At 53.0% G+C, this 24779-nt stretch overlaps 2 long non-coding RNA genes across 2 annotated transcripts; both read right to left on the bottom strand.

Moving 5' to 3' along the window:
• Nucleotides 1–5034: 5034 nt before the first annotated feature.
• On the bottom strand, nucleotides 5035–24590 carry LOC103547318 (uncharacterized). The gene is made up of 5 exons (XR_011523253.1): nucleotides 24302–24590; nucleotides 11127–11236; nucleotides 6232–6382; nucleotides 5779–5988; nucleotides 5035–5696 (listed from the first exon to the last, which is right to left on the bottom strand). It is a non-coding gene; the product is annotated as an uncharacterized lncRNA (long non-coding RNA).
• On the bottom strand, nucleotides 19838–20303 carry LOC139073995 (uncharacterized). The gene is made up of 2 exons (XR_011523256.1): nucleotides 20174–20303; nucleotides 19838–20068 (listed from the first exon to the last, which is right to left on the bottom strand). It is a non-coding gene; the product is annotated as an uncharacterized lncRNA (long non-coding RNA).
• Nucleotides 24591–24779: the final 189 nt, after the last annotated feature.

Genomic DNA, 24779 nt, shown 5'->3' with positions numbered 1-24779 from the left:
TGCCACCTTGTGGTCTAGGGTGCGTGGGAATGCCAGGGTGGGTTACAGGTGGCTCCCCACTCTGGTGTCCCTTGGCCCTCACGGGGCACTCACTTGAGGGCACCTGCCCAGGCAGTGCCACAAGGAGGCTGGGGCCCAGGAGCAGGTGGAGCCAGCTCTGGCTGGCTGGGGCAGAAGGCAGCCCGGGCTCCAGCGCTGAGCACACCCTGGGATCTGGCAGGCTCCTCTGGGCCGCTGCCTGCAGCAAGGTGCGGGGCGGTGCTCTGGCCCCACCTCCCTTAGTGGGTGCTGGCGGCCACTCCTTATTCCTGTGGTTTTGTGTGACTCCCAGGGCTGGCAGCTGTGCTCAGACCCCTCACGGTGAGGGAGCCGGGGGGTTTGGTGCTTCCAGGGTCGGGGTTTGGGAGGCTGGTTTGGACTCTTTTGATGCCCAGGTGGGAAGATGCCCCCGGGAGCGAGCAGGAATGGCAAAGGAGACAGAGGCTCCCACCTGAGGGGGTCTCCACAGACACTGCCAAGAGGCAGGGTGGGGTGCTACTGTGTTGCCGGCTCGGGGTTCTTGGAGAGGAGCTGGAAGCCTGGGTGTCAGTGTGAAAGCACGTCGCTAGGCTCAGGGCACACCTCAGTCAGGAGGACGCTCCCCACCAGCCGACTTCAGGGGGTTTGCAGGAAACTGGTACCACCAGCACCAACCTGGCTGCTGGGCCCTGCCTGCTTGCTCTTGGTGACACGCCTTCACCTGAGCGGGCTGCCTTTCTGGGCCCTGACCCTGTCTCTGTCCAGCGGCAGGTCCCAGGCCAAGGGTGGGCATGGAGGCAACAGAGGGCCTGAAGGGGTCAGGGGAGGTGCAGAGCATGGCCATAGCCTCTCTAGATGCCCCCAGCAGGGTGGACCCCTCTCCTTTCCCTCTGCCTCCCAAGGACCCCGGAGCGCAGGGCTGTCCATTCAGCCTGCCATTCACTGCACACTGACTCGTCCCCTTGACGGTTTCACCACTGGGGGCTGTGCGGTGGGCCATGGGGCCCCACCACCCTCCTGGAGTGTGCTCCCTGGGGACCGCCCACTTCCTAGGTGGGGCACTCCCTACGCCTGGGGACATAGCAGACATCCCTGCAGCAGCACCGGCTCCCTCCTGCCCTGGGCGAGGGGGCACCCTCATCTCCTGGAACGACTAGAGGCGGGGTAGGAGGGGGGCGCCGTGTTCTCTCTCACTGTCCAGGAAGTTAGGTCTAACTTCCAGTACCAAGCAGCCTGCCTTTTCTTTGTACAAGTTCATCCCACAGACCTAGGGAGGCCTTCTCCTGACACCCAGCATGATCTTGAGCTGACTCCCAGGCTGTGTGCATGCGTGTGTGCATGTATGTGTTGGGGGAGGATGGCAGCCCCTCCTGCCAGGACAAGACTCTCATCAGTACTGAGCCCTGGTCCTAAAACACCAGTTTCATGAGCCTGACCCGACTTCCTTCTAATCTGGGGGTGCATAGGACTCATGACCATCACAGTCACAATTAAGTGCAAAACCTAGTGGCAGAGCTGGCATCCTGCCCTAGGTCACTGGGGGCCTGGAGGGGCGACTTGGAGGAGAGGGCAGCAATGAGCCGGCCTGCACGAGGGCCTGAGAGCAGTGCCCATGCCAGGTGGGTGGCCCATCTGACCACAGAGGACTTCTTGGGGAGCCAGCACGGGCCCCGGACCCAGAAAAGACAAGCTGGGCACGGTGAGGAAATGACCCAGGCGCCAGGACCCTTCACTGGATGCACATTTGTCAGTACCTGCAGGAAAGTAGAAAACTGGGCATGGAATTGGGAGGGGCACCCCAGGACAGGGTAGTGGGTGCCCTGGCCCTGCTGCTGTGTGACCTGCATCTGGCCTCAGGGTGGAGGAGGCAGGGGGGGCGGGCCGCAATATGCCCTGCCCTGGGGAAATGTTTGCCGCCTCCCCACCCACTGCTGCCTGTGGGGTCTCCCAGTGTCCCTGCTCTGCCCACCCACAGGGAGAACTTGGCGGTGTGTGGGATGTTGTCATAACAACACAGGGCTCCCAGCAGTGATGGCTACTCTTCCCAGAAGAGGCCCAGAGCTGGGTCACTGGCCACACCCCAAACACGGGAGGGAGAGCCTGCCACCTTGTGCATCTCCCATGTGGCCTTAGGGGTAGGGGCAGTGGGTCAACAGGTCGGGCTGGGCCTGGACTGCGTGACTAAGACCCTCTGCCTGGGACCTCCCTAGTGGACACCTGCACCCTTGGCCAGGGACACCTTGAACCTTGGCATGTCCCTTGCCCTTTCAGTGAGCCCCAGCACCTTCCCAGGATTTGGGGGTCTCAGTGTGGGGATGGGAGTACTCCAGATGGCTCTTCTTTGGTAATGTGCTCCCCACATCTTTCCTGAATGACCCTGCAGTCAACCCCATCCCGTCTCTCGTGTCCAGCCCTCACCAAGGACCAGATCTCATGCTGAGGACCCTGGTGTCCTCCAGGGCTGCCCTCACTACCTGTGACCTTCTCCCTGAGGAGTCTGGCAACTGGTTGGAGGGAAGGAAGGGATGTTCTCCCCCACCTGCACCTGAGGAGGCGCAGGCTAGTCTAGGGGAGGCATTTCAGCAGCGCCGGCCTCTGATCTGGCTTTCGGGGTGAGTGAAGCTTGCTCAAGAAGCAGAAGTTCTGAAATGAGCTCAAACAAATTAGCACAAGAAATGAGAACCGTGGAAGCTGCGCCCGGGACACAAAGTGTCCTCAGACGGTGCTCTGGATGTCCCCAACAGTGATGGCTTCACTTTGTGTTTTGTATGTAAAAGCTTCATTGAGAGATCATTCACATACCATACAGTTCACCCACGGAAAGGGTAGAGTTAAGTCATTTTTAGCACACTCACAGAGTTGTGCAACCATCATCACAATCAATTTCAGAACAATTCCATCATCCCAAAGGAGACCTTGCACTCGTTAGTTGCCATCTCCTCTCCCCTAGCTCTGGCAACCACTAATCTACTTTCTGTCTCTGAATTTGCCTATTCTGGACATTTCATATCAATGGAGTCACACAATGACCTTTTGCATCTGGCCTCTTTCACTTAGTGTGACGTTGTGACGTTCATCCATGTTGTAGCATGTGTCAGAACTTCGTCGCGTTTTATGGCTGGATAATATTCCATTGTGTGGCTAGACCACATTTTCTTTATCTGCTAATCATCTGATGGACATTGGAGTGCCCACTTTTTGGCTATTGTGAACAGTGCTCCTGTGAACATTTCTGTACTAGTTTCCGTGTGGACATGCTTTAATTTCTCTTGGGTATAAACCTACGTACGAGTGGAATTACTGGGTCATATGGTAACTCTGTGTTTAGTTTTTTGAGGAACTGCCAGACCGTTTCCTACAGTGGCTGCCCCATTTCACATTCCTGCCAGCCGTGTGAGAGGGCTCTACTTTCTCCACATCCTGGCCAACACTAGCTCTTTTCTGACTTTTTCATTATAATCATCCTAGTAGGAGGGAAGTGGTGTCTCATTGTGGCTTTGATTTGCATTTCTCTAACGATTAATGATGTTGAAGATCTTTTCGTGTGCTTTATGGCCTTGTGTATCTTCTTTCCAGAAAAATCTACTTAGATCTTTTGCCCTTTTTTTCGATGAGGAAGATGGGCCCTGAGCCAATATCCGTGCCAGTCTTCCTCTATTTCACATGTGAGACACTGCCACAGCAGGGCTTGCTGAGTGGTGTGTAGGTCTGCGCCCGGGATCTGAACCTGCAAACCCCAGGCCACTGAAATGGAGCTCACAAACCTAACCACTATGCAACCAGCTTTGCCCATTTTTTAATTGGGTTGTCATTTTATTATTGAATTGTAAGAGTTCTTTATATGTTCTGGATACTAGACTTTTAATCAGATATAAGTTTTGCAGAAATGTTCTCCCATTCTATGGGTTGTCTTTTCACTTTTTTGATAGTGTTCTTTGAAGAACAAGCATTTTTTATTTTGATGAAATCCAGTTTACCTGTTTTTTCTTCTGTTGCTTGTACTTTTGGTGTCATATCTAAGAAACCATCACCTAATCCAAGGTCATGAAGATTTATTTCTGTCTTTTCCTTTAAGAGTTTTATAGTTTTAGCTCTTTCATTTAGGTCTTTGTTCCATTTCAAGTTAATTTTTGTATATGGTGTGAGGTCGGGGGTCCAACTTCATTCTTTTGCACGTGGATATCCAGTTGTGCCAGCACCATTACTGAAAAGACAATTATTTCCTCCATTGAATCCTTGGCACTTTTATTGAAAATCAGTTGACTCTACTGGGGCCGGCCCTGTGGCCGAGTGGTTAAGTTCATGTGCTCCACTTCAGCGGCCCAGGGTTTCACCAGTTCGGATCCTGGACACGGACATGGCACTGCTCATGATTCGAACCAACGAAACACTGGGCCGCCTGCAGCGGAGCGCACGAACTTAACCACTCGGCCACGGGGCCAGCCCCAAGCCTGATGAGATTTTGATTGGGACTGCATCAAATCAGTGGGTCAGTTTGGGGAAGGCTGCTATCTGAGCAAGATTAAGTCTTATGATCTGTGAGCACAGGCGTCTTCTGACTTATTCAAGTCATCTTTAATTTCTTTCAAAAAGTTTTGTAGTCTTCAGAGTATGTTTTGTACTTCTTTTGTTAAACTTATTACTAAGTATTTTATTCTTTTTGATGCTATTGTAACTGGAATTTTTTCTTAATTTTGAATTATTCATTGCTAGTATATGGAAATAGAATTTATTTTTGTATATCGGTCGTATATCTTGCAACCTTGCTTAACTAGTGTATTAGTTTTAGTAGGTTTTCAGTGGAATCCTTAGGGTTTTTTATACGCAAACTCATGTCATGTACAAATATAGTTTTACTTCTTCCTGTCCAACCTGGATGCCTTTTATATCATTTTCTTGCCTAATTGCCCTCCAGTTAGAATCTCCAGTATAGTATTGACTAGAAGTGGATATCTTCACTTTACATGTTTCCATTCCACTGCCACCCCCAAAATATTAACAACAGGAAGAACAAAGTCCATACAAAAAGCATTTTATGCAAAATTCAGCCCATTTCTTTTTCCTTTCCCATTGTCCCTTCCTTCCTTTCTTCTTTCTTGCCTCCCTTTTCTTTTGGGGCAGGACAGGGGCAGTCTTGATAGACCAGATCATGCCTGACCTGCTGTGTCTTCAGAGCGGCACTTGTCAGTCTGCCAGATACCCTTGTGGATTTGATCATGAAACATGAGCTCCATGATGGCACAATTGAAGGTGGATTTGCTGTCAGGCAAGTAATTGTTCCCAAAGAGAACTGACTAACAGCTCAGTGTCAGAGGGGAGCTAGATCTCTCATTAAATGATCCGAAGCTGGGAGGAGAGGCAGCAGAGTGAATAAACAGCAGAACACTCAAAGAACACCACGCAGAATGGTGGCCACAGTCATGCCAGAGCCAACCAGACGATGTGTTAGCAAAGCACATGTAAAGTCCGGTAAGCTCAGTAGACGGCTTCAAAGAAAACCTTGTTTGCAGCAGCGATCTGAAAAAGATCTGCGGACTTTGCCTGCCTGCAGAGTCTCTGCAGGTTAGCTGTGGGAGGCAGCGGCTAAGTCTGCCGTGCAACCTTAGGCTTCGTGCACAGAGCATCTTCCTGACTGGACGCAGCAGCCTTCTCACCGGCTCATACCTACAGTGCTGTCCCTGAGTTCACAGCAAAGGCCTAAATTAGATTCAGAATATTCTGCTTCAGATCAGAAAGTGCCGTGGAGAAGGACAGACTTACCTACTGTGGTATCTCCGCTTCCAGAGGACTGATTCGCTCATACAACAGGTATCCCCAAAACTCTGGTAAAGGAACAAACGATCTACATCTCTCAAGTGTCCACTGGCTAAACGGGCGAACTGGAGCCTTCCTTATGCAGAACCCGTGATTCCCTGCTGCCGGCTGCCGGCCGGAGAGTTGGTCCACATCTTCCTTTGTATATTGGTCCTCCTGAGGTATTTAAAAACAATTTGTTCTTAAGTGCAATATGGTCTTAGTAGTGTAGTATCCCCCTTGTGGTCTTACTTACGCCACTTATTTCTTAGGAAACATTTTTCATAAATAATATAAAAATATAGCCATCCGAGTTTCTCTACATTAGTTCCACATCAGTAGCATTTACGTAAGTTTAGCTGTGGATTTAAAGAAGCCATGAGAACACGTCCGTCTATGCAAGGGGAAGTGGTCACTTGCCTATCTCAACGGCGATGTCCCAGCAGAAATCCCTGCTCTGCCACAGGAAGTCTCCCGGGACCATCTGTCTGACCGCTGGGCACACCTCACATGCCTGTCCACCAGCGAGGCGATGCGTGGCTGATCCTGTTTGTCTGTCACCTTCCCTGCCCTGAGGAGTAACAATGAATCCTCAGGCAAAATAGGAACGTTTACAAATTAATTGTTTCGGAGAAACTACATCATCTCCAGGTTATTTTTCTTGTTTTAAAGTAATATACGGAAGGGTCCAGCTCTGTTATGGTGGCATAAGCCCACTTGAGCCCATCTCTGTCACCATTACAACTAAAAACTCAAGTGAACACAAAAGCTCCCTAAGGACTCTGCAAAGTGAACACAGTAGCAGACCGTGGAGCGAGGCAAAGGCTGACGGGACCCATGTGCGGAGGGAGTTCCTGGTTTTATTTTCTCTTTCCTCTCATGGCTTTGCCCTGGGCAGGCCTCAGTTGCAGGGGTGCAGAGCAACACAGAGCTAAAACTCTGACAGCACCTCTCTCTGGCAGAGGAACTCTGAAGAGGAACCGAGGTCCAGAAAGTTCAGGACATTCCAGAGAGGAGACAGCTGGAGAAAGGGCCCCCGCACTCTGTGTATGAACAAGTCCTGGGCCCACCTCTGGGTTAGACAGACACAGGGCAGACCCAAAGCAGCACAAAGAGGCCTTGAAAACTGAACTTAGGCTAGAGCTACTGGCCACCGAAGGCAAGCAGAACTTGTGGTCTGAACTAACCAGGTTGATGGGCTGCTGAAACAGAAAAATAACATTCTCCAGAGGATTATAACAGACCCAGAGTCTACACAACGTAACAGTCAAAATGTCAAATTTACAATCCAAAATCGCTTGACATACAAAGAGTTGTAAAAATATGACCGTTTTCCAAGGAGAAGACAACAGATGCCAACTCTGAGATGATCCAAGTGCTGAAATGATCAGACAAAAACTTTAAAGCAATTATTATAACTATGTCACAGAAGGTGAAGCTAAGCACACTTGAGACAAATGGAAAAGTAGAATTTCTCAGCTGAGGAGTAAAAACTATATAAAAGAACAAATGGGAATTTTAGAACTGAAAAATACAATACCGGAAATCTAAAAAATACCAAACAGGCCCAATAACAGGAAGGAGATGACCAAGGAAAGACTCAGTGCACTTGAAGATAGATAAGAGAAATGATCCAATCTGGAGAACAGAGAAAGAAAAGATTAGGGGGGAAACCCCGAGCCTCAGGGACCTGTGGGACAGTATCAAAAGGTCTAACGTGTTATTGAAATCACTAATGTTAAAAGCATGAAAAAACATCTGAAGAAATAATGGCTGAAAATGTCTCACATTTGGTGAAAGACATCAATTTACAGATTCCAGAAGCTCAGCAATCCCCAAACAGGATCAATTTTTTAAAAACTGTGCCTGGACACATCACAATTAAACTACTAAACATTAAAGGCGAAGAAAAGATCTTGAAAGCTGCTGGATAACAATGAAACATTACATACAGAGAAGAACAGTTTGAATGACGACAGATTTCTAATCAGAAACCAGAGGCTAGAAGATAGTGAAACAGTATCTTTAAATTACGGGAAGAAAAGAACTATCAACCCAGATTTCAAGACATTCTTAGATGAAGGGAAACTAAGAGAATTCGTTGTGCAGACCTGCTCTAAAAGAAATACTACAAGATAGTTTGCAGGCTGGAGGGGAATTTATCAGATGGAAATCTGTATCTTCAGGAATGAAGGAAAAAACAGAAACGGTAAATACAAAAGATAATTGTTCCGTTTAAGTTTTTAAAAATATGCATGACTGTTGAAAACAAAAATTATAAAATTACCTGGTGGGATTTTTAAGGTATGTAAACGTATATGTACGACAACTCTAACATGAAGGGGGCGGCAGAGGAACTCATCTGGGTGTAAGACTTCTACATTTTAATTGAAATGGTACAACTTACCTCTAAACAAAGTGTGAAAGGTTAGGTGTATGTATTGAAAATCCCTAGTGTGGCCATTAAAAAAATACAGAGATACAACCAGAAAAGCCAATAGATTAAGTGGAATGCTAAAAAGATTTTCAAATAATCCAAAAGAAGTCAGGAAAGGGTAAAGAAAGGAGAGAAAAACAGAAAGCAATAAAACAGTAGACCTAAATTCAACTATATTAATAGTTACATTAAATGGAAATGGTCTAAAAATACCAAGTAAAGACAGAGATTGTCAAATTAGAATTTTAAAAAAACACCTCACTATAGGCTGTTTATGAGAAACTCATTTTAAATATAAAGACAGAGGTAGGTAAAAAGACGGGGAAAATATACTATGGGAACATTAATCAAAAGAAAGCTGGAGTGGCTATATTAATATCAGACAATGTATATTTCAAAACAAAGTATCATCAGGGATAAAGAGGGACATTACATAAATAAAAGACAGCTTAACCTCCTAAATGTGTATTCACCTAAGAATAAAACTTCAACATACAGGAAGCAAAAACTGGCAGAACTAAAGGACAAATAGTCTCTTAGAGATTAGACGCTCCTCCGACAGTAAGTGACAGACAGGCAGACAAAAGTCATTAAGGATAGAGAAGACCAGACAACATTATCAATGAGCCTGACCTAACTCACATTTATAGGCTATCCCACTCAACGACAGCAGAGCACACATCCTATTCAAGGGCACAGGGGACGTTTACCAAGATATGCCATCAAATAGACCTTAACAAATTTAAAAGAATTGAAATCATACAAAATATGTTCTCTGACCATAATGAAATTACTTTAGAAATCAGTAACAAAGAGATATCTGGAAAACCCACAGGTATTAAATAATTCCTGAGTTAAAGGGGAAATCAAAAGGGAAATTAGAAAATATTTTGAATTGAATGAAAATGAAGACAGAGGGGCCGGCCTGGTGGCCAAGTGGTTGGGTTCGCACGCTCCGCTTCAGCAGCCCAGGGTTTCGTTGGTTCGAATCCTGGGCGTGGACATGGCACTGCTCATCAAACCACGCTGAGGCAGCGTCCCACATGCCACAACTAGAAGGACCCACAACGAAGAATATACAACTATGTACCGGGGGGCTTTGGGGAGAAAAAGGAAAAAAATAAAATCTTTATTAACAACAACAAAAAAAGAATACATAGATAGGGCCGGCCCAGTGGTGCAGCAGTTAAGTTCCACTTTGGCGGCCTAGGGTTTGCCAGTTTGGATCCTGGGTGTGGACATGGCACGGCTTGCCAAGCCACGCCATGGCAGGCGTGCCACATATAAAGTGGAGGAAGATGGGCATGGATGTTAGCTCAGGGCCAGTCTTCCTCAGCAAACAAAAAGAGGAGGATTGGCAGCAGATGTAAGCTCAGGGCTAATCTTCCTCAAAAAAAAAAAAAAAAGGAATACATAGATAAACTGAATAGTCACTCATCTATTAAAGAAATTAAGTTCTACCAAACATTAAAGGAAGACAATGCAAATTCTCCATAAACTCAGAGAAAGTAGACAAGGAGGGACTACTTCTCCACTTGTTTTATGAGGCCAACATTACCATGATACGAAAACCACAGGTCCTCACAAGAAAAGAAACCTGAAGACCAATATCCCTCATAAATATAGACGCAAAATCCTCAAAGTATTAGCAAACGGAATCCAGCAACATGTAAAAAGGGGTCTTTAGCCTGGAATAACCTGTTTATTCTGGGATAAGTCAAATGGGGTTTGTCCTGGAAATGCACGGTTGGCTCAGCCTTCAGAGAGCAATCGAAAGAATTCACCATATCAACAGACTAAAGAAGAACAACCTTATGACAGATGTCTCAGTGATGCAGGAAAAGCATCTGACAAAATTCAACATCTATGTATGATTTAAAACAACTCCCAGCAAACCAGGAATAAAAGAGAACTTCTTCAACTTTATAAAAGGCATCTACAGAAACCCGACAGCTCAGGACACTGGATGATGCCAAGACGGAAAGCTTGGCCCAGGCCGGCAGCAAGGTAGGAGGGGCCCGCTCACCGCCTCCAGTCAGCCTCACAGGAGGGCCTTGTCGGTGTAGTAAGCAACAAAAGAAAGAAAATGCACGCATGATGGGATGAAGAAATAAAACTGTTTCTATTTGTGGACAGTGTGCCTCTGTACATATCCCAAACGAATCTGTCAAAAATCTACTAGAACTAATCAGTAAGTTTAGGGGGTCACAGACTGCTAGGCCAACACACAAAATTCCACACAGTTCTGCTTACTGACAGCGAACAAGTGGCAACTGAAGTTAAAATTTTAAACATGGGAAACAGAATCCACTCCCAAGCGGGGATGGAGTAGCGTGTGGCAGATCAGTGCTCCCACTAAGAACTAGAAAAGCTACACAAAATACAAACATCATCTCTTCAAAGGCATGGGAGAGCTGCAGAAGCAATGAAAACGAAGGGGGGTGAGATTCCATAGCACGCGGAGCCACAGAAAGATGAGCTGACCATCTGTAGGCAGCACTTGCCAAGTGTTTGTTCGTGCTGGGTTTAATGACCAAACTGGAGATTTAAGGGGCGTCTAATCGTGACAAGGATGGAGGTTGAGGGCTGCTCTCCCCTTCAAGGCTGACAAGTTTGGGAGATGTGTGAGGATGCTAGTTGGAGCCAACGTGAAAACCTCTGGAAAGCAGGCTTGTCTGCCCATCTTCAGGGCTGAGACAAAGACCCACCAGGGGAGGCTCCAGTGATGACACTAGGCTCTCTGGTTAATGTCCTGGAGGACCAGCCCCTGGAAAGAGAGCCGACCAGAGATGGACTTGCCAAAACCACACCCCTCCTCCACTCAGCTCAGTCTTGGCTGGGACACGGTCTTCCTTACAGAGGAGAGGTCGGACCTTACCTGCTGGAACGCATCCTCTAGGGAAGGAGTTGCCGAACTTTCCTAAGGAGCCGGATAGTAACTGTTTCAGGAGATGGGGTCTGTTGTAGGGCGCCGTCTCCATGGAGATGCTGTGTAAACAAATGGGTGCGGCTGTGTTACAATACACTTTGTCTACAAAAACGGGCAGTTCGCCCTCGGGCTGTAGTTTGCTGACCCTTGATCAGACACTTCCACCTTCCTGAACATGTGACACCAGCATTCAACCAGAGGACCAGACGACTGAAAACCAAGAGGAAAAACCCATCCGGGGCAACGAGCCACAGGCACTCCAGGTACTGGGGGTAGTAGAAAAGAATATGAAAGATCTGTGACCAGAATGTCGTCGTTTTTTTTAATAGAGGAAACAATGAAGAAAGTAGATTAACAGATGGAGAATTTCAAGGAGAATTGGAATCTGTATAAACAAACATTTGAGGATCTCTGCATACCCTAAGCTTCCCCGCCCAGACAGGTCTGAGCACGTCATTTCATCCCGGGCAAGAACCGGGTATTTCACGTGCTAAAGGAAGCTGCTCTTGTGACCATAAGTGACCAGTGGACATTTACTACCCAAGAGGGACGGAGGCCCTGGGACCTGTATGGGCGGGAGTGGAGGCCTCACTGGAGCTGAGCCTGTCTCACACGGTCACAAGGCCCCTTTCCTGCGCCCTCTCCTGTGTGCCTTCTGCGGGGCAGTGGTTTGTGAGCAGCCCCGTGTGTGGAGATCAAGGACGTGGGGCCACACGGGTGTCCAAAGTCTCTTGCACAGCCCTAAGGAAGGGGCTTCTGACCTCTGCCCCTGGGGGAGGGCACAGCAAGGCAGAAGCTCAGTGCCACACAGTCCCTTCTGCCCAGCTGAAGGCCAGAGCGGCTGGGGCTCAGCGAGGGGTTCGTGCACAGTGACGCTGCAGGGGTCACGGGGCCACCATGCAAGGAGCCAGTCTCCATCCGTGGAGCAGTGGGACGCCGGCGCAGCGCTGCACGGGGCAGTGGGGTCAGAGCCGCACTTGAGAGCCTCCCTGGGCTGCAGCGGGCACTGGTTTGGGCGGGCTGGGGGTACTGGGGGGTCAAGTGAGGGACCACTGCCCGGGGCTGGGCTGAGACGGTCCCAGAAGGGGCCTCGCTGGGGGAGGACCACGTAGGCAGGTGGAGCTGAGCTTAGGGAGCAGGTCTGGGCAGGAGATACAAATGTGGGAGCCATCTGAGTCTAAATGAGGGAAGTGGTCTGCACTGTAAGCCAGGGGTGAGCGAGGCGCGGACCTGCAGGACAGGCCCAGCGCCCAGGCTCACACTCTGGTCCTGATGGAGCAGGCCTCTGGATCACGGCCTGGCATCTCCGTCGGCCCCGCCTGCCCCCGTGGGTAGATTCCTTCCTGAGGCATCAGTTTCTTCACCTGTAGAGGAAGGTCACAACTGAGTCACCTTCGGAGGCTGTGGAGAGGCGCCCAGTACAGCACCAGGAGATGATAAACAGTATCAGTTCCTGCTGCTCTGGGCTCTCAGGTGCCTCCGTCTGGAAACAGGTTTCTTGTCTTGTTTTGAGAAATGAATTTGACTCGATATTGGCACCCCTTCCTGGGTGTGGGAGGTCAGAAACCTTCAGGCACAGGCTCCCTCTGATAAACAGCCTTAGGAGGATGGGGGCTTATGGAGAGGAGAAAAGGCCTCTAGGGGTTTCCAGAGTTTAAAGACATCTGTCCAGATACCATGTGTGCGTTCCTACAGGCGCACACGTGCGTTCCCAAGTGTGATCTTGGAGACTGCGCCATGCAGGGTCGGAAGGCGGACGAGGGAGAGGGGGTCCAGGTATCAGAGCCACCCTCACAGTCATGGGGTTCCTCAGCACAGGGGCTTTAGTGAGACAGCTCATAGGAGTGGGCGGGGCGGGCTGGGCCTCGGATGGGAGGGGCCGGGGAGGCAGCGAGAACAGGGGGTGCAATGGGCAGAGCTGGCCGCGACAGCAGGAACTCCAGGTCAGGGACGCAATCCCAGCACTGGGTCACTGTTTGCTGAGCCAGGTGGCCCCTGCTGGCATTCTCAGTTGGCTCTCCAGGCTTCCTGGAAACCCAATAATTTACCCAATCTCCTTTCAACAAAGCCCACTTCTGCTGAAGTCTCTGAGACTCTCGACAGCCAGGACTAGCAGGGGCCGCTGCCCAGTGCCCTGGGAAGGGGCGAGGCCTTGAGAGGGAGTGAGGCCCTGCCAAGCCGCGTGGCCTCGGGAAAGCCCCTCCCAGCTCCGGGTCCTGCCCTACCTGTCCTTTGGGCTGGTGGTCAGATGCCTCAGGCAGGTTGCTGAGCCCGGCTCCCTGGCTCCTGGCCACCACCTGGCAGCACAGTCCTCCTGCCAGGGCCATGGATGGTCTGGGCTCCCACCCAAAGCGTCTGCAGGCAGCAGGTCAGGCCTTCCATTCACTCCATGTGTCTGAGGCCCTATTCCTTCACCGAGAGTACTGGCCAGAGCGCCTCCTGACTGACAGTTAGATGGCTGGTCAGCTGAGGGACCCTCAGTTCACACACACCACCCCCTTAGACCACAGGGCCTCATCTTAAGGACGACCAAGAATTACGCAACTCAGAGATACAGTTGTGGTGGTCCTTGCTGCTTCTGGAACCCTGCCTGGGCTGGAAGACGCAGCTGAACTGGGTCCAGGGAGCCCCTTGTTTAGCTAGAGGAGCTGAGTTTTGGTCAAAAGCCTCTGAGAGGAGGCCAAGCACGGGCTGGTTGGCCTCCACGGCATCTCCCAGGCTCACTTCCCTGATGGAGTTCTGAAATGAAGGTACTGAAATTCTAGAGGTCTCATTCCTTTAAAAAAGATGCCATAATCATGAAACGATGCTCCATGTCATTAGGCATTAGGGAACTGTAAGTCAAAACCACAATGACATACACAATGACTTCACACCCACTAGGATGGCTAGAATTGAAAAGAACAGAACAAGCGTTTTTGAGGCTGTGGAGAAATCGGAACCCTTGTGCGTTGTTGGGGGGAATGCAAAATAATGCACTCGCTAGGAAAAACAGCTTGGTGCTTCCTCAACAAGCTACACATAAAATTACTATATGACCCAGCAGTTCCACTCCTTGAGATATACACACCCAAAGGAACTGAAGACAGGTGTTCAAACAAAAACTTGTACACGAATGTTCACAGCAGCACAATTCACAATCACCGAGAGGCGGGAACCACCCAGCATCACTGACGGTGGACAGACACAAGGCGGTCCATCCGTGCAACGGGGGATTGCTCAGCCACGAAAAGGAATGCAGCACTGACACGCTACGGCATGGATGAACCCTGAAAACATCACGCTCAGTGAAAGGAGCCAGACATACAAGGCCACATATGCCTGCTTCCACTTACGTGAAATGTCCAGAACAGGCAAATCCACAGAGACAGAGAGCAACTGGTGCTTGGCAGGGGCTGGGGGAGGGAGAGTGGGGACTGACTGCTAGCGGGTACAGGGCTTCCTTTTGGGTTGGTGAAAATGTGTTAGAACCAGACAGAGGGGGTGGTTGCGCTACATTGTGAATGCACTAAATGTCACTAAAGGGGACTGAATTGTATGCTTTAAAATGGTTAATTTTATGTTACGTGAATTTTATCTCCATTTCTAAAAAAGATATCATAGGGCTCTTTGGAAATGCATACATATCACGGCGAGCAGTTTTCCTGGTAGAGCTGAAGTTGCCAGGGGAGATCGCACATTCCTGCACACGCTCCCTCTGCAGGCTCCGGGCGCCGTCTGCACCGCGCGGAGAGGCAGCCCTCTCACACCAAGTGGCTTTTCTTCCTCGCTGGGCCCTGGGAGGAGGGTGTCATTCTTCCCCTTCTGAAGACGAGGGGACAGGCTCAGAGGAGGTCTGTGGCTTTGCCCAGGTCTCACACGTCATAGGAGAGTTTTAGTCCCACAGACCCGGTGCCCTTGCAGGCACCTGCCCACTGCCCAGGTTCAGGGGCTGCCCCTCTGCCTGTCACCACCCCCTCCACTCCGCCCCAGCTGTTCTCTGCATGGTCCCTACAAGGCCTCTCCGCGCCCAGGCCACCACTCTCTGTGGCTGCCACGTGTCCACGTTACATCTCTGGGCTGTCCACCAGGTGGCAGCGAAGGCTCCCCAATGTGGAGTCCCTGCCCACCCGTCCAGGCCGGCACTCCATGCCCTCTCTGCAGACCACGGGGCAGAGGTGCCAGGGTCACTTCTCCCCAAGGGCAAAGCTTATTATAAACCCAAATGCCTCTGTGACCTCATGAGGCTGAGCTCCCAATACCAAGGAGCATGAGGGCAGGTGCCTGTCCAGCAAAATGGATAGCAGAGGGGCCAGCCAGGTGGCACGGTGGTTAAGTGTGTACATTCCACTTCAGTGGCCCAGGGTTTGCCGGTTCCGATCCAGGGTGCAGTCATGGCACCGCTTGGCAAGCCGTGCTGTGGTAGGTGTCCCACATATATAGTAGAGGAAGATGGGCACAGATGTTAGCTCAGGGCCAGTCTTCCTCAGCAAAAACAGGAGGATTGGCAGCAGATGTTAGCTGAGGGCTGATCTTCCTCAAAAAAATAAAATTTAAAAAACCCGATAGCAGGGCTATCCTCCTCCCCTTGACACTCCAGATCAGACCTGACCTGGCCGAAGCTGCTTGCACGTCACCAACTCAGTTTCCCTGGGAAGCTGCACTGAAGGCCCACTGTGGCTTTCCAGCAGGAGCCTGTGCCCCGGCTGCGAAGAGTCTGGGCTTTTACTTTCCTGATGCAGAATCAAGGTCACTGGGGTTGTCCCAGTGGGAATACTACGCACCAAAGAATGAGGGGAAATCACAACTGAATCCAACACTGCCGGCCTTAGGGGCTCTGAAAAACGAGGCCTGTGGCTGCACAAAAGATTCTGTCAGCTCCTGCGGCTGCAGAGAAAATCTCAGAATCTGGGCGAGAATTAACAGCAGATTCCAGGGGCCAGGCTGCCAGAACTCCACAGGGGCCTCGTTTCTGCTGGCAGCAGAGCGACACTCTGCAAAGTTTGAGTGGAGCCCGTGTCTGGTTGGCCTAGGGGTTAAATGCTGCCCAGCTCTGTTTAAACTGTTTGCCCCCGTGGATGGAATATTCTTTTCATTTGGACAGCTAGGGAACAGCTAAAGTTTTCCATGGGCCTCTACAAAGATGTCTGTTTCTTCCAACTTTTGAGGAAAAAAAAAGAGCCTGATGGGGCAAATGATATTCTCGAGCTTGATGCTAAAGTAATTTTTCTCGAAATCATATTACCTTCTGACCAGAGCTGCCAGTAAGGCAATTCAGAAACACTCCACATGTCTTTAGAAAACGGAAGTCCTGGCCGTAGTTTTCAATTCTATTCAGACAACTGCCTGGCTTTCCCCAGAAACGGAACCCCCACTCCGGGTCCCTGCAGCTCCGGCATCAATTCCAGCCAGTCTCTCGGCCGGACCACCGTGGGCCTCCTGCTGAGACGTGCCCAGCTGTCTCCAGCCGGCTCCCCAGCCCAGCCCCTGCCAGAGGGCGACTCTGCGGCTTCTTGTCTGGCTCCGCTGCAGACTGGACTTTGGGCATCACAGATCTTCACAAGACTCCCGGCTCCTGTGCTTCTCAGGCTTCCTCACCATTTTCTCCAGGAGCTTGTAGTGAGACAAACACACTCCATCCCCCACAGGTGCCCAACTAGCACCCTCTGGGGGCCTCTGGAGCCCAGCTTGGCCCCTCAGCTGATTTTCCCTTCTCCCTACTCAGTTTCATCACAGTCTTTCTCGCACATTCTAGTATAAGCCACAGAAGGGCGATGAGGGTAGTTATGTGCCACTCAAAGAGAACAGGACTTCACGTTTCTCGAGTGCCCGCCGCCCACTTGGGCTGCGTCTGTGGGTCCCCCGCTGACCGACGTTGTGCAAATGAACACTTGGATGACTGGCTCGCGCTTTCCTGTTGGAGCAGTCCAGTGTCCTGTCAACATAGCCAGAGCACGCAGAGCCCCTCTGGATGTCCTTGATTCACAAATACGCGAGAAGACGTGTGAGACCGGCGTGCCAGGAAGAGCAGAGATGGGAGAGGAGCCAGCCCACCGCAGGCTCGCCGCAGCTGCCTCCCCAGGTAGGAACTGCCGATACTGTCCCTGTTCTACCTCTGGGGGACATACCTGGTCCGGGAGACGCCCTGCTGCGTTAGGACCCACCCTAGACAGGGGACAACTGGGAAGTCGGCCCCAGACACCCCCTCTCACGTGCACCAACTGGCACTGTAGGGGACACGCACCCCTCACCTGAGACCTGCACGCCACTTCTCCTGCACTTGGGAACCGAGGCTGTCCAGAGGGGCTCTCTGCTCTGGCTGTGTTGAGAGGACACTGGACTGCTCCAATGGGAAACATCAGCCGATCATCTCAATGTTCATTTGCGTAACATGGGACAGCGGGGGGCTCTTTGTCCCACTGGCAAGCCGACCCCCAGACCCAGCCCCAGTTGGCTTGAGTTCCTCCTTTGGGAACTACAGGGTCCTAAGTCGGGTTTCAGGATCTGCAGCAAGAAGGAAAAGTCAGATTTCACAGCTGAAGACAGCATTTTCAAATCTGGCTTTAAATAAACGTGGAATAAAAAAAAAAAAGAGAGCGCGCGGAGCCTCCAGCAGCTGAAATTAGAAGCAGCCACCCTGGGCAGGGAAGCCATCTGCGTTCGCAGCAGCGGGAGCGTCTGCAGCCTCACTCGCAGCACTAAGAAGCTGGCGAGGGCAGGTAGGCCCGGCCATCTCCCGGTGGGAGGGACCCGCGAGAACACAGCCAGGGCTTGTTCTCCGCCCTGTCCTCTGAGCTCGGGTTCCAAAGAACAGATTTTCTGCTCTCCACTCCAAAAATACCTTTCAGATCATTTTCAAGGCAGCTTAAGTCACTTAAGAGGCAGGGTGATAAGAAGACAAAGACGGCATTTCAGGGGTAAACGAGGAAGAGTGACGGTGTTGAGTGTGAAGCCAGTTCTCTTTCCTCATCTTTCCTGGGAAGCTGAGTGACCACTGAGTCTTGGGGGCGGGCCCGCCGGCACACAGCACTGGCCGTTCGCCTCCGCCCTCGGGGCCAGTGCTGATCTCTCAGCCTCGGTCTCGTCACCTAAAAGACGGTCTTGTCAGGACAGAGGCAGCTTGCACGACTGCCGGCTCTTGGCTTCCTTCACTTCCAGACTTCATGCTCACCGGCTCACTGAAGAATCCTGTCACGGGCTGGGTTTGTGTGTAAGATGGCGAGGGTGCCCGAGGTGCAGTGGGTGACTGGGTTGATTTCCGCTGCTGCCTGGGTTCTTCGCCTGCCTTCAGAGGCCCCCTCCCCACCCCATCCCAAACTTGGCCTTGGCCCCTCAACTTGGGCCGCAGACCCGCCCTGCCCAGCTCTGTGCGTGAGGCGGCGCTGGCATTCTCCCTCCGACCTGGCCCTCACGGCCTCACCCCGGCCCATGCAGGAGGCCCAGGTAGAGGGGGCTCGGCCGGAGGCCTCGTCACCTGCCCGAGTTATTTAAATCTGCATTGTCAGTTAGTGTATTCTAATAAGCAAGTGGGTGACGGAGCTGGCAGACGCAGGGTGACGCTGAAATGTAATGAGAGGGGGAGGAACGCCCGAGCGAAACTCTGAGACGCTCGCGCCCCTGCGCTCACCCCCACGCTGCCTCCCACGGGCACCTGGAGTCACGCCGAAGCCGGGGCCCAGATTATGTAAGGGGGCCGGTTGCTGCGGAACCTCTCCCCGCCCAGCGCCCAGCCTGGGCCCTGACCTCTCGTGCCCTCCACCCTCCGGGGAAGCCCCCTCAGTCCCCTCCCAGCCTGACCACGAGCAAGCAGGGAACTTTCTAGGCTGCCTTGCTGAGAGGATTGAAGCTAGACCACAGCAACAAATAGCCAGGAAGGGCTGGGGGAGGCCATGCCCGTGCCATGCCTGCGCCCGTGCTCCCCTACGTGCCTCTGTGGGGGACAGCCTCAGAGAGCTCCCATGGCCTTCCAGATCGGAGCCCTGCTTCCCCGGCGGTGGGTAGCCTGGCTCCGCTCAGCCCTTTTTGCAGGCAGGCTCCATCACTCCCTCAGGCCAGCAGTGAAGGTAACAACACAGATCCCTGCAAGCACGGGCTGGAATCTGTCCTGACCGTGGCTGAACCTTTGGTTATAGAGAAGACAGCCTCTGAACAGTGCTCAGATCAAGGGGGAGCAGGGGTTGGGGGAAATGGCAAATCTAAGTAAAAGTCTGGGGGGGAAGGAGGGTGAGAAGCCACATCTGGGGTGGCAGGCAAGCGGGGCATCTGCCGGCCCACACCCCTCACCCCCTTTGCTCCTTCGGCTCTAGGCTCCGTCACGGGCAGCGGGCCACGGCTGCAGGCTGGGGCCCCACGCGCCAGCCTCCTGCATGGAAGCCACGCGGCAGCCCAGGGTGCTCTTCATGGGAACGGGGCCATTGTTCCACCGCTGACCCCACAGGGACCAGGTTCTGAGGAGCAGGCACTCGCCTCAGACCTGCAGGGCGAAAAGAGGCTTGTGCCAAGGTTGCTAGTGCCCCGCTTTTAAGAAACTTCTACCTTTAGGACAGTTTCAGATTTATATAATTATGGCAAAGATACCCCACACCCGGTTTCCTCTGCTGTTAACGTCTTACGTTAGTGTGGTGCGTTTGTTACAAGTGACGAACCAACGCTGATACATCATTATTAAAGAAAGTCCACACTTTGTTCCGTTTCCTTAGTTTTTACCTAGTGTCTCTTTACTCCTCCAGGACCCCATCCAGGAGCCCACCTCACATCTAGTCGTCCCCTCTCCTCAGGCTCCTCTTGACTGGGATGGTCTCACACTTTCCTGGTCCCAATGACCGCGACAGCTTTGAGGGGCGCTGCTCAGGGACTTTGCAGACTGTCCCTCTGCTGGGATCTGTCTGATGCTTTCTCACGATGGGCGCGGGCTTGTGGGTTTGGAGGAGGAAGAGCGCAGCGGTGAATGTCCTTCTCATCACGTCAGGGCTACATATGGTCACCGTGACTCACACTGTTGATGTGACCTGGCTCACCTGGCTGAGGTGTGCTTGTCAGTGTCCCACGTAAAGCCACTCTTTCTCCCCTTCCATCCTGTGCTCTCCGGAAGGAAGCCGCACTGAAGGGCCCCACTTTGTAAAGGGCAGCGTCTCACGTGCCTTTCTACGTAGCATCTGAGTGTGTCCTAGAAATGTCCCATCTGGTCGCTAATGACAATGATCTCTTAAACATACTGAGGGCTTGCCACATGCCAGGTGCGGTTCTTGGAGCTTTTCCTGCCCTGTTTACGCCTGACCCCTCCTCCGACGTGCCGCAGCAGGTACCATGCCCCCTCCACTCACCGGGGGCTCGGAGGTGAAACCTGCCCCAGGCCTTTGGTGGCCGCGGTCCCAGTGCCTGGCTCCTCCTTCACATGGTGCTACTCCCTCCACAGCACACCCAGCCCTCACCCAAGGCAGGAACTGGGGCTCTGCCCTCGACACTGGACAGGCCGCAGTGCTGAGGCCGCAGAGGTGGCCTTCCTGCTGGCAGGAGGCAGGACTCCCTGAGCCCGCGAGCCTCCTCGCCTTCGTGCCGATAATGCTGACGATCATGAAGAATGTGGGCCTGGCCAGGAACCAGGAAACAGCACTCTGGACACAATGTGGACAGTTCTGCCCCGTGACCCCAGCCCAGGCCAGTTGCCCAGAGCACCCGGCGTGGAGGGAGGAAGCAGCAAAGGCCGGGAGGGTGGGGAGGAGGAGGCCCGCTCACTCCGGATGCGCCTCCCGTCTCTCCTGCTCTGGAACTTTCTGGTTACAGATTTACAAGTGCTTTAATCCAGGAAGGAGAAAGGGAAGAGGAGTTCTGATTGGGTGGGTCCTCCTCTTGGAGAGACAGGGAGGCTGCCAGGAGGAGAGGGGAGGGGAGGGGAGGGAGACAGCTCCCTCGACAGGCTCGAAATTTCCCTGTGATCTGAGACAAATCACTACCCCTTAGGCCAAGCTCCCCCGAAACGGGGTTAGGCTGGTCAGAAAGAGAGATGGAAGTGAAAACCCTTCAAAGTTTTGCTGGGCGGTCACCTCAGAAAGGGCTCCTTCTGTTTAGCAAAAATTCACAAATCCTTGTGCCTGCCTTGCCAGGAGAACAGCTTGCTTGAAAAGCAAAGGCTGTCATCCTGTAATTAAATCTGAGACCCCCCCCTCCCTACGTGACGTTAAGATGAAGCCACTTACATAACGTGACTAAAAATAAGCTGATGAAGAGATGTTCTTTCATTCTCACTGCTTCCACTCCTTTTCTCCCGGGCTGCCCCAAGCCGGGGCCAGCTGGCCCAGGGTCACTGTCACAGCTCAGTGTGGTCAGTCTTACTTCCAACCCCGGCTTAGAACCCTGCATGCTCAAGGGCCAGTCGCGGGGGACCCGCTGGTTCCCAGCAAGGGTGCTGAAGATCGCCATGGCTACACGCCTTCCTGGTCGCAGGGACCTTGATGGGAGGGGCAATCAGAAGTGACAGGGAGGGGGCCGGCCCTGTAGTTAAGTTCGCGCGCTCTGCTTTGGTGTCCCAGGGTTTCGCCGGTTCGAATCCTGGGCGTGGACATGGCACCGCTCATCAGGCCATGCTGAGGCGGCATCCCACATGCCACAACGAGAAGGACCCACAACTAAAAATGTACAACTATGTACTGGGGGGCTTTGGGGAGAAAAAGGAAAAGGAAAATTCTTAAAAAAAAAAAAAAAGAAAGAAGTGACAGGGAGAGTCGCTTCCTCAGTAAGCCCTGAGGAGCTGCCCGGCTATAGAAACCTGCTCCCCACCCGCCCCAAGCGCAGGAAGAAGAACACCTGGGCCTGGGGCATGGACACTGGGCCTGGGGGTGCTGGTGGCTAACCATCTTGGCCAGTGCTGGCCCTCCTGCTAGTCCTTTGCAGAGAAGGCGGGAAGAGCAAAGCTTCTCCACTGTGACAATGGCTTCCTCTTGCTGGTCTTGGAGAGGGGTGGGCCAGACCTCAAGTGTGGGCAATGACTTCCCAGCTGCACTGACTGCCAACCTCCAGGCGAGTCGCTGGATCCCACGGCCTCCCGACTCACTCTCAGAGTCGAGAGCAGAAGGAACAAGGTGGGGTTCATGAAGGGCACTGCACACCTCTGAAATAACGAGGGGGCAGGACACACGTGCCCTCTGGCCCTGGGGAGCTGGCACTGACCTCTCCTCACCCAGCCCACTGCCAGCCCTGTCCACTGCTTGGGCCCTAGGTTCTTACCCTTGGTACCCACAGCCACCCCAGATGATGCCATTTGAAGAGCCTTCCATGTCAGTAAGAAAGGCCTCAGAGGACACAGGTGGTCTCCTGGCCTGGGGCTCAGACCTCCTCCTCATGGCTGAAGGGGTCTGCATGCCCGGGCTGGAGACCTCTCACAAGGCTGGCGGCTCAGGGAAGCGCCAGCAGGGTGCTGACTTTCTCGTCTCAGTTCTCCATGCCTCAGTACGACTACCTCACCCACGTCCCACTCTGCGCCTGCCATCAGCCCCGGTGCGTTTTCTTGGTCCTTCAGGGCACAATGCTCATTCATTTCATTTGCGGCAGATGCTCTGTGCATGTTTTTCTGACTGATGGCTTCCCTCCCAGCTGTTCACCTCCTGCCCAGCTGCCAGGTGGAAGGAGCGGACCTAGGACGAGGCTGCTGAGCCATTAGCCCACCTGGAAGGGAGACTAGCTTGAGTGGGTCCCCCACCTCGGCCGCTACCAAATGTGCATGTTCGTTGGGCAACAGGAAAGCGGTCAACGAGCAGGACTTTCTAGAAGGTGGAGTAGGGCTCGGGATCATGGATGCTTCTCTGGAGAGGTACCTCTCCTCTCTCTCCTGTTTCATGGCTGATGGGAGCAGATGGCCCAGAAGAACTCTCCCCAGGCTGCTGGCCCTTCCTGAGCCGTGAGACCGGGTTGTGCCTGCCGGTCTCCACCTGTCCTTCTTCTGATCCCAGCCACTCCAAATCCCTTTGGATGAGCCGTGGCTCTTTCCCTTCACCAACCAGCTCCAAGTTGGCCTGTGACCTGGCTCGGTCAATAGATGTCACCAGTTGGAGGAAAGGGAAAGATGGGGAGGAAGTCCGTCCTGACTTCAGTCATGCCAGCCAATAAATGCCCTCATTGTTAGAGCCAGTTTGAGCTGGTCGTCTGTCACAACCAAAAGAATCCTAGAGACTACATACACAGGGATCTACCTTAAAACACTGCAAGCAACAAAGAAAAAGGAAGAAACCAGGCACGGTAGCCAGAAGGAAATTAAACCAAAGAAGATCTGTCTGTGGAGGAAGGCTCAAGGTTAGGGAGGAAGGCAAAGCCTTCCTGAATATCGCTTTCCTTCCCTTCGCATCCACATGATGGGCAGTGAGGCCCACTCCAGTCACAGCGTCTGCAAGCTCGGGACCTGTCTTAGTCCCCTGCTGTCCGTTGGGGGACCTGCCAGTGTCTGTGGGTCTATGTCTCCCTGGGCACCTGCGCTTAAAGAGATCAATGAATGACTGTCCAGGAATGGGATGCTAACACAGAATGTTGGGTTTAATCAAAGAGAAACACTCAGATCTGGTGTTTCACAATGTAAAGCAAATAATTCCTCTATGTTAGTCTAATTTATGCAAATATTTCTCCAAGGGAATTGTGCTGGGAACCCTGTGTGCCGGCTTGCTCAGCTTCCTCAGCAGAACCTTCCAGGAAGCACCTCTTGATCCCATCTACAAGGTTCCCTCCCTAGCTTTTTCCACTCCACAGGGTCCTCTCCTCCCCAAGGAAACTTCACACTCCCACGAGGATCTTCCAGCAGCACGAGGGTCCTCTCCTTCCTAGAGGGTCTCCCCTCAATCCTCCTCACAGGATCCTCTCTCCGCCCTTCTCCAGAATCTTCCTGTCAAGTTCGCCCGCCCCCCCCCCCCCCACCCCGGCCGCCCGCCAGAGTCTTCTTCCGCATCCTCCTCCTCCCAGAGTCCTCCCCTCTCCAGGATCCAACCCTCTCCAGTGTCCTCTTCCAAGTCTTCCCCCCAGGACCCTCCCCCCCTTGCCCTCCGCCTTCATCTGTCTCTGGGATCCCCACTCGCCCGGGGCCCTCCCTCTCCGGTTCCCCGGTCCACCCTCCTCCCTCCCCAGAAGGGCCGGCCCGGGGGTCGCCGCCTGCCCCGCGGACTTACCTCCGAAGGTGCCGGGTCGGGGCAGACCCCGGGCAGCGCGCCAGCCTCTCCCATCCTTCACCATGCCCGCACGGCCTGCGCCCAGGGAGGCCCCTGTCCCGCTTGAGCCCGCGACCCTGGCCCCTTCGGGGGAGCAGCGCCCAGGGCCCGACCGCCCAGAGTCTCCACTTTGCGGAGCACCGCCCGCACGCACCTCGGCCGCGCCCCCCGCCCCCCAGCTTCTGCTCCCACCTTCCCGAGCCACCCGCCCCCGCCTCCCCGCCCCCAGCCCGGCTGTCGCCGGAGCCCCCCAGGCTGTTCCCAGGGCCCCAGCCCGCGCCGCGCCTCCGCCTCCTCCCCCGCGATCGGCAGTGCTGCTGGCCAATCGCTGCCTGGCAGCGGTCCGCAAATCCCACCCCATGCCCCCGCCCCGTTCTCCATCTCCAGAACCTGCCAATGGGAAGGGCGGCGCGGGGGCGGGGCCTGCAGGTTGCCTAGC

The sequence above is a fragment of the Equus przewalskii genome, chromosome 10, assembly GCF_037783145.1.
Source record: "Equus przewalskii isolate Varuska chromosome 10, EquPr2, whole genome shotgun sequence".
NCBI classification, from domain to species: Eukaryota; Metazoa; Chordata; class Mammalia; order Perissodactyla; family Equidae; genus Equus; species Equus przewalskii.
This window is presented reverse-complemented; position numbering and strand designations above follow the sequence as displayed.